Below are 10215 nucleotides of genomic sequence, written 5' to 3' on the forward strand. Positions count from 1 at the left end.
AGGTCAGCTCAGAGGGCGGGCAGGGGAGGCTGTGACGTCGTGGAGGGGGTGGGCCGGAGGCGGACCGGAGATGGGATGGGGCGGAGAAAGGGCGGAGTGGGGCGGAGCAAGGGCGGGGTCATGATGATGCCTCTTTTAAGCCATGCCCCCCGCTCTGTAATGCCGCGATCACCGGCATTACACTGCAGGGGGCGTGGCTATGATGACGCGATTCAGCAAGAATCGCGTCATCAACTGCTCGGACCGCCCACTTTACACACTAAGTGGGCGGACGGGCAGGGGGGTCCCCACGAATCGGGAGACTTGCCTGCTCTTCCGGGGGGCCGGGAGGGTCACCCGATTTTCGGGAGCCTCCCGGCCATTCCGGGAGAGTAGGCAAGTATGCTTGTGCCTAGTAGACTAAACTGTATATACTCTGCTAAACTATATCTGATGTCTAGTACTGTATATACTCTGCTAAACTATAGCTGATGTCTAGTACTGTATATACTCTGCTAAACTATATCTGATGTCTAGTACTGTATATACTCTGCTAAACTGTATCTCATGTCTAGTACTGTATATACTCTGCTAAACTGTATCTGATGTCTAGTACTGTATATACTCTGCTAAACTGTATCTGATGTCTAGTACTGTATATACTCTGCTAAACTATATCTGATGTCTAGTACTGTATATACTCTGCTAAACTGTATCTGATGTCTAGTACTGTATATACTCTGCTAAACTATATCTGATGTCTAGTACTGTATATACTCTGCTAAACTGTATCTGATGTCTAGTACTGTATATACTCTGCTAAACTATATCTGTCTAGTACTGTATATACTCTGCTAAACTATATCTGATGTCTAGTACTGTATATACTCTATATCTGATGTCTAGTACTGTATATACTCTGCTAAACTGTATCTGATGTCTAGTACTGTATATACTCTGCTAAACTGTATCTGATGTCTAGTACTGTATATACTCTGCTAAACTGTATCTGATGTCTAGTACTGTATATACTCTGCTAAACTATATCTGATGTCTAGTACTGTATATACTCTTATACTCTGCTAAACTATATCTGATGTCTAGTACTGTATATACTCTGCTAAACTATATCTGATGTCTAGTACTGTATATACTCTGCTAAACTGTATTTGATGTCTAGTACTGTATATACTCTGCTAAACTATATCTGATGTCTAGTACTGTATATACTCTGCTAAACTGTATTTGATGTCTAGTACTGTATATACTCTGCTAAACTATATCTGATGTCTAGTACTGTATATACTCTGCTAAACTGTATCTGATGTCTAGTACTGTATATACTCTGCTAAACTGTATCTGATGTCTAGTACTGTATATACTCTGCTAAACTATATCTGATGTCTAGTACTGTATATACTCTGCTAAACTGTATCTGATTTCTAGTACTGTATATACTCTGCTAAACTATAGCTGATGTCTAGTACTGTATATACTCTGCTAAACTATAGCTGATGTCTAGTACTGTATATACTCTGCTAAACTGTATCTGATGTCTAGTACTGTATATACTCTGCTAAACTATATCTGATGTCTAGTACTGTATATACTCTGCTAAACTGTATCTGATGTCTAGTACTCTACTGTATACACTCTGCTAAACTATATCTGATGTCTAGTACTGTATATACTCTGCTAAACTGTATCTGATGTCTAGTACTGTATATACTCTGCTAAACTGTATCTGATGTCTAGTACTGTATATACTCTGCTAAACTATATCTTATGTCTAGTACTGTATATACTCTGCTAAACTGTATCTGATGTCTAGTACTGTATATACTCTGCTAAACTATATCTTATGTCTAGTACTGTATATACTCTGCTAAACTAATATTTCTCTGACGTCCGAGTGGATGCTGGGACTCCGTAAGGACCATGGGGAATAGCGGCTCCGCAGGAGACAGGGCACAAGAATAAAAGCTTTAGGATCAGGTGGTGTGCACTGGCTCCTCCCCCTATGACCCTCCTCCAAGCCTCAGTTAGATTTTTGTGCCCGAACGAGAAGGGTGCAGGCTAGGTGGCTCTCCTGAGCTGCTTAGAATAAAAGTATATTTTAGGTTTTTTATTTTCAGTGAGTCCTGCTGGCAACAGGCTCACTGCATCGTGGGACTAAGGGGAGAAGAAGCGAACTCACCTGCGTGCAGAGTGGATTGGGCTTCTTAGGCTACTGGACATTAGCTCCAGAGGGACGATCACAGGTACAGCCTGGATGGGTCACCGGAGCCGCGCCGCCGTCCCCCTTACAGAGCCAGAAGAGACAAAGAGGTCCGGTGAAATCGGCGGCAGAAGACAATCCTGTCTTCAGACTAAGGTAGCGCACAGCACCGCAGCTGTGCGCCATTGCTCTCAGCACACTTCACACTCCGGTCACTGAGGGTGCAGGGCGCTTGGGGGGGAGCGCCCTGAGACGCAATATAAATGATAATACCTTAGGTGGCAAAAGAATACATCACATATAGCTCCTGGGCTATATGGATGTATTTTAACCCCTGCCATTTTTACACAAAAAAGCGGGAGATAAGGACGTCGTGAAGGGGCGGAGCCTATCTCCTCAGCACACAAGCGCCATTTTCCCTCACAGTTCCGTAGAGCATTCCCTGTGTGTGTGCTGTGTGTCGGTACGTGTGTGTCGACATGTATGAGGAGGAAAATGATGTGGAGGCGGAGCAATTGCCTGCGTTAGTGATGTCACCCCCTAGGGAGTCGACACCTGACTGGATGATCGTGTTCAAACAATTAAGTGATAATGTCAACACTTTGCAAAAAACTGTTGACGACATGAGACAGCCGGCAAATCAATTAGTGCCTGTCCAGGCGTCTCAGACACCGTCAGGGGCCCTAAAACGCCCGTTACCTCAGTGGGTCGACACAGACCCAGACACAGATACGGAGTCTAGTGTCGACGGTGATGAGTCGAACGTAATGTCCAGTAGGGCCACACGTTACATGATCACGGCAATGAAGGAAGCATTGCACATTTCTGACACTACAAATACCACTAAGAAGGGTATTATGTGGGGGGTGAAAAAACTACCAATAGTTTTTCCTGAGTCAGATGAATTGAATGAGGTATGTGATAAAGCGTGGGGTTTCTCCCGACAAAAAACTGCTAATTTCTAATAAATTATTGGCACTATATCCTTTCCCATCAGAGGTTAGGACACGTTGGGAAACACCCCCTAGGGTAGATAAGGCGCTCACACGTTTATCTAAACAAGTAGCGTTACCGTCTCCTGATACGGCCACCCTCAAAGAACCAGCTGATAGAAGGCTGGAAAATATCCTAAAAAGTATATACACACATACTGGTGTTATACTGCGACCAGCAATCGCTTCAGCCTGGATGTGCAGTGCTGGAGTCGCGTGGTCGGATTCCCTGACTGAAAATATTGATACCCTGGATAGGGACAATATATTGTTAACTATAGAGCATTTGAAGGATGCATTACTATATATGCGTGATGCACAGAGGGATATTTGCACCCTGGCATCAAGAGTAAGTGCTATGTCCATCTCTGCCAGAAGAACGTTATGGACGCGTCAGTGGTCAGGGGATGCGGATTCAAAACGACATATGGAAGTATTGCCGTATAAAGGGGAGGAGTTATTTGGGGCTGGTCTTTCGGACCTGGTGGCCACGGCAACGGCTGGAAAGTCCACCTTCTTACCCCAGGTCACTTCACATCAACAGAAAAAGACACCGTCTTTTCAAACTCAATCCTTTCGTTCCCATAAATACAAGCGAGCAAAAGGCCATTCCTTTCTGCCCCGGGGCAGAGGAAGGGGGAAAAGACTGCACCATGCAGCCGCTTCCCAGGATCAGAAGCCTTCCCCTGCTTCTGCCAAGTCTTCAGCATGACGCTGGGGCTTTACAAGCAGACTCAGGCTTGGTGGGGGCCCGTCTCAAGAATTTCAACGCGCAGTGGGCTCACTCGCAAGTGGATCCCTGGATTCTACAGGTAGTATCGCAGGGGTACAAACTGGAATTCGAGGCGTTTCCCCCTCGCCGGTTCCTGAAGTCAGCTCTGCCAAAGTCTCCCTCCGACAGGGAGGCAATTCTGGAAGCCATTCACAAGCTGTATTCCCAGCAGGTGATAATCAAGGTACCCCTCCTACAACAAGGAAAGGGGTATTATTCCACGCTGTTTGTGGTACCGAAGCCGGACGGCTCGGTGAGACCAATTTTAAATCTGAAATCCTTGAACACTTACATAAAAAGGTTCAAATTCAAGATGGAATCACTCAGAGCGGTGATAGCGAACCTGGAAGAAGGGGACTATATGGTGTCTCTGGACATCAAAGATGCTTATCTCCACGTCCCAATCTACCCTTCTCACCAAGGGTATCTCAGGTTTGTAGTACAAGACTGTCATTATCAGTTTCAGACGCTGCCGTTTGGGTTGTCCACGGCACCTCGGGTCTTTACCAAGGTAATGGCCGAAATGATGATTCTTCTTCGAAGAAAAGGCGTATTAATTATCCCTTACTTGGACGATCTCCTGATAAGGGCAAGGTCCAGGGAACAGTTAGAAGTCGGAGTAGCACTATCTCAGATAGTGTTACGTCAGCACGGGTGGATCCTAAATATTCCAAAATCGCAGCTGATTCCAACGACACGTCTTCTGTTCCTAGGAATGATTCTGGACACAGTCCAGAAGAAGGTTTTTCTCCCGGAGGAGAAGGCCAAGGAGTTATCCGAGCTAGTCAGGAACCTCCTAAAACCAGCCCAGGTGTCAGTGCATCAGTGCACGAGGGTCCTGGGGAAAATGGTGGCTTCTTACGAAGCAATTCCATTCGGAAGATTCCATGCAAGAACGTTTCAGTGGGATCTACTGGACAAATGGTCCGGATCGCATCTTCAGATGCATCAGCGGATAACCCTGTCTCCAAGGACAAGGGTGTCTCTTCTGTGGTGGCTGCAGAGTGCTCATCTACTAGAGGGCCGCAGATTCGGCATTCAGGACTGGGTCCTGGTGACCACGGATGCCAGCCTGAGAGGCTGGGGAGCAGTCACACAGGGAAAAAACTTCCAGGGCTTGTGGTCAAGCATGGAAACATCTCTTCATATAAACATTCTGGAACTACGGGCCATTTACAATGCCCTAAGTCAAGCGAAACCCCTGCTTCAGGGTCAGGCGGTATTGATCCAATCGGACAACATCACGTCAGTCGCCCACGTAAACAGACAGGGCGGCACGAGAAGCAGGAGGGCAATGGCAGAGGCTGCAAGGATTCTTCGCTGGGCGGAAAATCATGTGATAGCTCTGTCAGCAGTGTTCATTCCGGGAGTGGACAACTGGGAAGCAGACTTCCTCAGCAGACACGACCTTCACCCGGGAGAGTGGGGACTTCACCCAGAAGTCTTCCACCTGATTGTAAACCGTTGGGAAAAACCAAAGGTGGACATGATGGCGTCACGTCTAAACAAAAAATTAGACAGATATTGCGCCAGGTCAAGGGACCCTCAGGCAATAGCGGTGGACGCTCTGGTGACACCGTGGGTGTACCAGTCAGTGTATGTGTTCCCTCCTCTGCCTCTCATACCAAAAGTACTGAGAATCATAAGAAGGAGAGGAGTAAGAACGATACTCGTGGTTCCGGATTGGCCAAGAAGGACTTGGTACCCGGAACTTCAGGAGATGCTCACGGAAGACCCGTGGCCTCTACCTCTAAGAAAGGAACTGCTCCAGCAGGGGCCTTGTCTGTTCCAAGACTTACCGCGGCTGCGTTTGACGGCATGGCGGTTGAACGCCGGATCCTGAAGGAAAAAGGCATTCCAGATGAAGTCATCCCTACCCTGGTCAAAGCCAAGAAGGATGTAACCGCAAAACATTATCACCGCATTTGGCGAAAATATGTTGCGTGGTGTGAGGCCAAGAAGGCCCCTACAGAGGAATTTCAACTGGGTCGTTTCCTCCATTTCCTGCAAACAGGACTGTCTATGGGCCTAAAATTAGGGTCCATTAAGGTTCAAATTTCGGCCCCGTCGATTTTCTTCCAGAAAGAACTGGCTTCAGTACCTGAAGTTCAGACATTTGTAAAAGGGGTACTGCATATACAACCTCCTTTTGTGCCTCCAGTGGCACCTTGGGATCTCAATGTTGTTTTGAGGTTCCTTAAGTCACATTGGTTTGAACCACTCACCACTGTGGACTTAAAATATCTCACATGGAAGGTGACGATGCTGTTAGCCCTGGCTTCAGCCAGGCGTGTGTCAGAATTGGCGGCTTTATCATATAAAAGCCCTTACTTAATTTTTCATTCTGACAGGGCAGAATTGAGGACTCGTCCTCAATTTCTCCCTAAGGTGGTTTCTGCTTTTCACATGAACCAACCTATTGTGGTGCCTGCGGCTACTAGGGACTTGGAGGACTCCAAGTTACTTGACGTTGTCAGGGCCCTGAAAATATATGTTTCCAGGACGGCTGGAGTCAGAAAGTCTGACTCGCTGTTTATCCTGTATGCACCCAACAAGCTGGGTGCTCCTGCTTCTAAGCAGACTATTGCTCGTTGGATTTGTAGTACAATTCAACTTGCACATTCTGTGGCAGGCCTGCCACAGCCTAAATCGGTAAAAGCCCATTCCACAAGGAAAGTGGGCTCATCTTGGGCGGCTGCCCGAGGGGTCTCGGCTTTACAACTTTGCCGAGCAGCTACTTGGTCAGGGGCAAACACGTTTGCTAAATTCTACAAATTTGATACCCTGGCTGAGGAGGACCTGGAGTTCTCTCATTCGGTGCTGCAGAGTCATCCGCACTCTCCCGCCCGTTTGGGAGCTTTGGTATAATCCCCATGGTCCTTACGGAGTCCCAGCATCCACTAGGACGTCAGAGAAAATAAGATTTTACTTACCGATAAATCTATTTCTCATAGTCCGTAGTGGATGCTGGGCGCCCATCCCAAGTGCGGATTGTCTGCAATACTTGTACATAGTTATTGTTAACAAAATCGGGTTATTGTTGTTGTGAGCCATCCTTTTCAGAGGCTCCTTCGTTGGTATCATACTGTTAACTGGGTTCAGATCACGAGTTGTACGGTGTGATTGGTGTGGCTGGTATGAGTCTTACCCGGGATTCAATATCCTTCCTTATTATGTACGTTCGTCCGGGCACAGTATCCTAACTGAGGCTTGGAGGAGGGTCATAGGGGGAGGAGCCAGTGCACACCACCTGATCCTAAAGCTTTTATTCTTGTGCCCTGTCTCCTGCGGAGCCGCTATTCCCCATGGTCCTTACGGAGTCCCAGCATCCACTACGGACTATGAGAAATAGATTTATCGGTAAGTAAAATCTTATTTTATATATATATATATATATATATATATATATATATATATATATATATATATATATATATATATATATATATATATATATATATATATATATATATATATATCAGCAGTCAGGCGGCACTCACGGCGATAATAAAAGAAACAGATGCCTTATGGAGCAATCAACGTTTCAATGTATGAATAAATACATTTTCATCAGGAAATCATATATTTATTCATACATTGAAACGTTGATTGCTCCATAAGGCATCGGTTTATTATCGCCGTGAGTGCCGCCTGACTGCTGCTGTGTTTGGGAAGGGCTCTGTCCTAATTCCTTCTGGAGGGCACCCACACTATCAGTGATTACAGTTATAAACGGAGTGCCGCCTGACATGCTGGAGTGTATATATATATATATATATATATATATATATATATATATATATATATATATATATATATATATATATATATATATATATATATATATATATACACTATATCTTCTGCCTAGTATACTAAGCTAAACTATATCTGGTGCCCCTAGTATACTCTGCTAAACTATGGGGTCTATGTATTAAGCCTTGGAAAGCAATAAAGTGGAGAGAGATAAAGTGCCAGCCAATCAGCTGTTAACTGTCATGTTGCAGGCTGTGTTTAAAAGAATGACAGGAGCTGATTGGCTGGTACTTTATCTGTCTCCACTTTATCTCTGTCCAAGGCTTAGTACATAGAACCCTACATCTTGTGCCCAGTAGACTAAGGAGGTCATTCCAACCTTATCGTAGCTGTGCTAAATTTAGCACAGCTACGATCACTGACACAAACATGCAGGGGGGACGCCCAGCACAGGGCTAGTCCGCCCCGCATGTCTGGCCCGGCCCCACCGCACACGTACGAAAGCATCGCCGCTGCTTTTGTACTTGTAGAGTAACTCCCAGCCAGCACGGCTCCTGCGGCTGGCCGGGAGTTACTTGTCGCTGCCAGGGTCGCAGCGGCTGCGTGACATCACGCAGCCGCTGCGGACTGCCCCCCCCCTGCACTGTCCGGCATGCCTGTGTTGGCCGGACCGCGCCCCGAAAACGGCGGCCAAACGCAGCCATGCCGCCCCTTCCCGCCCAGCGACCGCCTCTGCCTGTCAATCAGGCAGAAGCGTTCGCTAGGCAACGATGGCCATCGGCCATCTGGCATGCGCCGGAGCACTGTGGCGCCGGCGCGTGGGCAGTTCTGTCCCGATCACACCACTGCGAAAAACTGCAGCGTGCGATCGGGTCGGAATGACCCCCTAAGCCAAGTCACAAAAAATATTTTCAAGAGTTGCCACCCCTGAACTAACCTTGTAGGTTTTCAATGCTACATGTGGAAGTACCATGCACCTAATACAATACCCTATATCGGAGCAAGAGTGATAGCTACCATAACTGGGCTCAGGTCTCTAGGAATCTAGCTTTGACCCCTAGCTGAGATGCTTGTCACTGTCCCACTCCTTGCCACCATAGAGGCATCAGCATGGTAATAGGAGGAGATTTAAGTCAGGAATGTTGTGTGACTACAATGCATAGTCCCAATTCTAATAAGTCTTCCATTGTCATATGGAGGGATTGAATACACTTGGAATGGGGCATGGAAGACAAAGTTAATCGGCAGAGAAAGGACACAGAAGTCACAAGGACAGACAGAAAAGAGGTAAAGGGAAAATGGGAGCAGGCATGATGCGGAAAGACAGCAAACAAGGCAATAGGTACCTGTCCAGATTAAGGGAGGGACAACTGGGGCGGTTGTCCCGGGCCCCCCACAGATTAGGGGCCCCCACACTCTGCTCTATGAAGCAAATCAGAGTAGTCCCTCTCCAGCAGTGGCCTCCAGGAAAGTAAGATCATAGTAGATCATCTGATAAAAATTTCTGAGGATAAATTATTTTTTCTCCCAAAGATTTTAATAACCAAATTCAAGACAAAATAAACCCCTCCCATGAGCTTCCAAAACCACGCCCCCACATTATCATGAAGTCACACCCCTTCTGAATCCAAGCCTCTGAGCTGCTGGAAGGTGATGTTTAGGGTATGTCTAGAGCCGGTATTAATGATAGCAATTCAATTACAATATAAAAAAATATTAAAGTTAAATAATTTATTTCCCTTACCTAATGGGCAGTCACTAGAGTGTCAGTAATACTGGCTAAAAATAAATAAATGTTAGCATACTGGAAGAAAACCTGAACTACAAGTAAGTTGAATCAGTTTGAAGCTAAAAATTCCAGATCATAGCAGATTATATTCAACCGCACCTAGAGCAGTACAGTATGTAAACTGATAGGTAATAACAAGTCTATATTTAGCTAAAGGTTGAAAAACTAATAATACATAAATCTAAAATGCTATATATAGTTTCTACTGATTGTTATCTTGTTATAGCCCAGAGGAATGTCATTTTTCTGCCTTGTGTTTTTATGGTATCAAGTTTTTTTTAATACATATTCTGTAGTATTATTATTATTATTATTATTATTATTATTATTATTATTATTATTATTATTATTATTATATGTATTCTTTATTTATAGGGTACCACAAAGGCACAAAGGATCTGTGGTTACTATCAAACCCTACAAAGGCATTTAAATATAATGGGGCATATGTAATAGGGTTCTGAATTTGCCGGATACCGGTAGATCTCGGAGGGTTTTTTAAAGTGACAATTATTTACAAGGCAAAACGATTGCCGCTTTAAAAAAAAAATAAAAACGAGATCGCCTGGCATCCTGCACGTCTGGCAGACTCGGAACCCTGTTACATACAGTATGCCCCATTGTAAGTGAAGCTGCTACCTGCTACTAAAGAGAAACAATGCTAATATATGTAATCACAATGAAAAAGTATACAGTATTTATGAACAGC

At 45.3% G+C, this 10215-nt stretch overlaps 1 long non-coding RNA gene across 1 annotated transcript in view; it reads left to right on the plus strand.

Annotated features, from left to right (window-relative positions):
* The window catches only part of LOC135050286 (uncharacterized), a 32869-nt gene extending 22860 nt beyond the window's left edge, over positions 1-10009 (plus strand). Inside the window, exon 3 of the long non-coding RNA XR_010241594.1 lies at positions 9882-10009. This is a non-coding gene — a long non-coding RNA (uncharacterized LOC135050286). The remainder of the gene's footprint in view (positions 1-9881) is intronic.
* Positions 10010-10215: the final 206 nt, after the last annotated feature.

Source organism: Pseudophryne corroboree, chromosome 2 (genome assembly GCF_028390025.1).
Source record: "Pseudophryne corroboree isolate aPseCor3 chromosome 2, aPseCor3.hap2, whole genome shotgun sequence".
Taxonomy (NCBI): domain Eukaryota; kingdom Metazoa; phylum Chordata; class Amphibia; order Anura; family Myobatrachidae; genus Pseudophryne; species Pseudophryne corroboree.